Source organism: Oncorhynchus mykiss, chromosome 13 (assembly GCF_057628025.1).
Source record: "Oncorhynchus mykiss isolate SJ-2025 chromosome 13, ASM5762802v1, whole genome shotgun sequence".
In the NCBI taxonomy this organism is placed as follows: Eukaryota; Metazoa; Chordata; class Actinopteri; order Salmoniformes; family Salmonidae; genus Oncorhynchus; species Oncorhynchus mykiss.
This window is the reverse complement of record NC_143034.1, coordinates 57,199,055-57,204,885: the sequence shown is the minus strand read 5'-3', so window position 1 is coordinate 57,204,885 and position 5,831 is coordinate 57,199,055.

The window sequence follows — 5,831 nt, the reverse complement described above, 5'->3', positions numbered from 1 at the left end:
ACTAGGTAACGGGTCTTCTGCTCGCAGGCGCCCCAGGGAGAAAAGTAGGAGGTGTTGAAATAAATTACTGTGTGTTTGTGTGTGTGTGTGTGTGTGTGAGAGAGAGATGGGGGGCTTTGGGGATTCTACTCTTTGAATTACATCTGGAGTTACTTGGACATTGCACTCCGCCAGACTCTGCCCACTTAATCTGTAGCCTGGTGTATGCCCTCTTGATAATAACCGAAGTATGCTATTGTTAACGTAGAAGGTGTGGCGATCTTTTCTCCAAGGGAGTTCAGGATAAATGTTCCAGCACATTAATCAGTCACATACGTTTATAGCATGAGAATATCTGATAAGTATTGGTTTGTAATGGCACAATAGAACCTATTGGACCACAAATATCTTCCTCCTATACAGAGAATATGTTTGACAAGACCACCAGTTAAAACAGAGACGCTAATGCTGGCATTTAGAAACAAATCTATATCTGCTTCTCTTCTGTTAGTTTGCTGTCATACGGACAATTCCAGTGCTCTCTCTCAGGCAAATCACTCTATCTTCACCAGGAATCCACTCAGCGGCTGTACATATCTGTGAAGAGCCACTATAATGGAAGTCAGAAACCAGGAACATTTGGCCGAGACTGCAGGCTTAAGAATAGCTCCATCGGCAGAGAGCCCTTTGAGCCTCTCTAAATGGTGTTTTTTTGCACAAAATGGTCATTACTTGGCTTATAATGGGGACCTCAAGGGGAAAAAATGGGCTGGTGTGGGGGCCTCAAAGAACAAAACAAGCCAATATGTTCTAAATGTCTGGGACGATTTCTGTTCCCAGTCCGTCCCTGTCCATCAGCCATTAAGAGTGGTCAGTCAGCTAATTGGGGGGATTCCCTCCATGATGCATATCCCCAGTGGCAGCAGACCTCTGTACATTACAGAGATATTGCGACAGGGAGAGACCTCCCCACAATGCCTGAAAGGTTACCCATTTCTCTCCTGCCTCCATCATTAGAAAAAAATCTGGTTGTAAATGATAAACCAGCAGTCCCTTCTAGCCCATTGGAGGAGCTAAGCAGGTAAATTAAAAACCGAAGCAACCAAACCAGAGTTACTGCACACGTCACCACTTCCTGTGTTCCCCATCTCTTCTCCCAGAGCCCAAATGTCTGCTGAGGACACTGCATCCTCAGTTACACATCATGTGTCCTAATTAGATTTTTTCACTCAAAAGAGTGATTGACATTCTGTGCATGAGGAGATGATCCAAAGCAAGCTGCTCAGTGTTCTCAGGACCATGGAAGTTGTGGTTGCGTGGGAGGTGTTGTGTAAGAAATGGCTCAATTGTTACTCTGCCTGCGATGGCATTGACAAATAAGGTATGAAATGGAGTAGTGAGCTGTGTGTAGGAGTGTGTACTTTATAGAAACAGAATTCTAGACCTAGGAGGACTTATTTTCTGTTTTCTATCTTTTTCCTCTTCCTTTCAGCTGAAGGGACCCAATCGCTGGCTCACCTCAAAACATTAGGCAGCCTTCAATGACACACACAGACGCACATAGACACAAACATATGCACACACATACGCACACACTATCACGATCTACCTCATTTTCTCGAGGCAATCATAACATTGTGCAAAAAGCTTGCTGAGTAATGCAGCAAAACAAATCTATTTGTCTCAGAGCAATGTCAATGTTCTCCCCCTTTAGTTGGAAGCCTACGTTTATTTTATTTATTTATTTTTATTTCACCTTAATGTAACTTCTCTAGGGTAGGGGGCAGCATTCGGAATTTTGGATGAAAAGCATGCCCAAATTAAACGGCCTGCTACTTGGGCCCAGAAGATGATATGATATGCATATAACTGGTAGATTTGGATAGAAAACACTCTAAAGTTTCCAAAACTGTTAAAATAGTGTATGTGTGTATAACAGAACTTATTTGGCAGGCGAAAACCTGAGAAAAATCCGGAATCAGGAAGTATTTCTTTTTTGGTTTTGTAGTTTTCTATTCAATGCCATTACAGTATCCATTGACTTAGGAGTTTTGCAGTTCCTATGTCTTCCACTAGATACCAACAGTCTTTAGACTGCTTGCTTGTATTCTTATATATGAGGGAGTAAGACCAGTCTGAATGAGTGGACCCTGACGTGTCACAGAGCTTTTTCATGCACAATCCCGAGAGAGTGCATTTCTTGTTTACCTTTTACATTGACAACGTTATTGTCCGGTTGAAATATTATAGATCATTTAGGCTAAAAAACAACCTGAGGATTGAATATAAACATCGTTTGACATGTTTCTATGAACTTTACGGATACAATTTGGATTTTTTTGTCTGCCTGTTTTTACTGCGTTTGAGCCTGTGGATTACTGAAGAAAACGCGCAAACAAAACAGAGGTTTTTGCATATAAAGAGACTTTATTGAACAAAGGAACATTTATTGAGTAAATGAATGTCTTCTGAGTGCCACCATATGAAGATCATCAAAGATAAGGGATTCATTTTATCTCTATTTCTGAGGTGTGTAACGCTTCTGCTTGGCTGGTTACTGTTTGTAATAATTTGTCAACTGGGCTATGTTCTGGGCTAGGTATGTTCTGGGCTAGGTATGCTTTCGCCGAAAAGCATTTTATAAATCTGACACCGTGGTTGGATTAACAAGAAGTTAATCTTTAAACCTATGTAAAATGTGTTTTGTTTTCAGAATTTTTATAATGAGCATTTCTGTATTTGATTTTGGCGCTCTGCAAGCTGGAGGTTGGCCAGATAGGACTCTAGTGTCCCACATACCCTAGAGAGGTTTTAACCAGGTAGGCCAGTTGAAAACAAGCTCTGATTTACAACTGCGACCTGGACAAGATAAAGAAAAGCAGTGCAACACAAACAACAACACAGTGTTACACATGGAATAAACAAACATACAGTCAATAACACAATGAAAAAAAGTCTATATACAGTGTGTGCAAATGGTGTGAGGAGGTAAGGCAATAAATAGGCCATAGTAGCAAAGTAATTACAATTTAGCAAATTGACACTGGAGTGATATATGTGCAGATGATGATGTGCAAGTAAAAGTACTGGTGTGCAAAAGAGCAAAAAAGTAAATTAAAACAATATGAAGAGGAGAGGCAGAAGAGAACTGGAAGGAAAGGCGGCCAAAGGACGTGTTGGCTTTGGGGATGACCAGAAAGATATACCTGCTGGAGCGCGTGCTACGGGTGGGTGTTGTTATCGTGACCAGTAAGCTGAGATAAGGCGAAGCTTTACCAAGCAAAGACTTATAGATGACCTGGAGCCAGTGGGTCTGGTGACGAATATGTAGCGAGGGCCAGCCGACGAGAGCATACAGGTTGCAGTGGTGGGTGGTATATGGGGCTTTGGTGACAAAATGGATGGCACTGTGATAGACTGCATCCAGTTTGCTGAGTAGAGTGTTGGAGGCTATTTTGTAAATTACATCGCCGAAGTCGAGGATCGGTAGGATAGTCCGTTTTAAGAGGGTATGTTTGGCAGCATGAGTGAAGGAGGTTTTGTTGCGAAATAGGGAGTCGATTCTAGATGTAATTTTGGATTGGATATGTTTAATATGAGTCTGGAAGGAGAGTTTACAGTCTAGCCAGACACCTAGGTATTTGTAGTTGTCCACATATTCTAAGTCAGAACTGTCCAGAGTAGTAATGCTAGTCGGGCAGGCAGGTGCGGGCAGCGATCGGTTGAAAAGCATGCATTTAGTTCAATTAGCATTTAAGAGCAGTTGGAGGCCACGGAAGGAGTGTTGTATGGCATTGAAGCTCATTTGGAGGTTTGTTTACATACTGTCCAAAGAAGGGCCAGATGTATACAGAAGGGTGTTGTCTGCATAGAGGTGGATCAGAGAATCACCCGCAGCAAGAGCGACATCATCGATGTATACAGAGAAAAGAGTCGGCCCGAGAATTGAACGCTGTGGCACCCCCATAGAGACTGCCAGAGGTCCGGACAACCGATTTGACACACTGAACTTTATCTGAGAAGTAGTTGGTGAACCAGGTGAGGCAGTCATTTGAGAAACCAAGGCTGTTGAGTCTGCCGATAAGAATACAGTGATTGACGGAGTCGAAAGCCTTGGCCAGGTCGATGAAGACGGCTGCACAGTACTGTCTTTTATCGATGGAGGTTATGATATCATTCAATACCTTGAGCGTGGCTGAGGTGCACCTGTGACCAGCTCGGAAACCGGACTGCACAGCGGAGATGGTACGGTGGGATTAAAACATTTCAGTGATCTGTTTATTAACTTGGCTTTCGAAGACTTTAGAAAGGCAGGGCAGGATGGATATAGGTCTATAATAGATTGGGTCTAGAGTGTCACCCCCTTTGAAGAGGGGGATGACCGCGGCAGCTTTCGAATCTTTGGGGATCTCGGACACTATGAAAGAGAGGTTGAACAGACTGGTAATAGGGGTTGCAACAATGGCGGCGGATAATTTTAGAAAGAGAGGGTTCAGATTGTCTAGCCCAGCTGATTTGTACGGGCCCAGGTTTTGCAGCTCTTTCAGAACATCTGCTATCTGGATTTGGGTGAAGCAGACGCTGGGGAGGCTTGAGCAAGTAGCTGCGGGGGGTGCGGAGCTGTTGGCCGGGGTTGGGGTAGCCAGGAGGAAAGCATGGCCAGCCGTAGAGAAATGCTTATTGAAATTCTCGATTTTCGTGGATTTATCGGTGGTGACAGTATCCTCAGTGCAGTGGGCAGCTGGGAGGAGGTGCTCTTATTCTCCATGGACTTTACAGTGTCCCAAACCTTTTGGAGTTACAGGATGCAAATTTCTGTTTGAAAAAGCTAGCCTTTGCTTTCCTGACTGACTGTGTGTATTGGTTCCTAACTTCCTTGAAAAGTTGCATACCACGGGGACTTTTCGATGCAAGTGCAGTCCACCACAGGATGTTTTTGTGCTGGTCGAGGGCAGTCAGGTCTGGAGTGAACCAAGGGCTATATCTGCTCTTAGTTCTACATTTTTTGAAAGGGACATGCTTATTTAAGGTGGTGAGGAAATTACTTTTAAAGAACGACCAGACATCCTCTACTGACGGGAATAGGTCAATATCCTTCCAGGATACCTGCGACAGGTCGATTAGAAAGGCCTGCTAGCAGAAGTGTTTTAGGGAGCGTTTGACCGTGATGAGGGGTGGTCGTTTGACCGCAGACCCATAGCGGATGCAGGCAATGAGGCAGTGATCGCTGAGATCCTGAATGAAAACAGCGGAGGTGTGTTGAAGGGCAAGTTGGTCAGGATAATATCTATGAGGGTGCCCATGTTTACGGATTTAGGGTTGTACCTGGTGGGTTCCTTGATAATTTGTGTGAGATTGATCTTAGATTGTAGGACTGCCGGTATGTTGAGCACATCCCAGTTTAGGTCACCTAACAGAACGAACTCTGAAGATAGATGGGGGTCAATCATTTCACATACGTTGCTTTGATGAGCGTTGTAGTATTTGCTGTGCTACTAAAAAAAACATGAAACATACTGTATGTGTATGGTACTATTTCCAAGAAGATTTCTAGTTAAGTACTCTCACCTCATTTGTTTTTATAATTTGTTTTTATTGAACTTTTAGGGTTGGGTCACCATTGAGACCAGGGTCTCATTCTCAAGAGAGCCCTGTGAACATGAACACACAATTCAATACACCATAAAGCAAAATAACATCAACACAATACAATACAGACAGTACAACAAGATTAATCAAAACAAGCACAACTATCACATATCTCCCTCAAAATGTATCTAAACTGTCCAATGGTGACCAGTGAGTCCAGCTTCAAGTTAGCCTGAAGGCAATGCCACGCTCTCATCATTGAA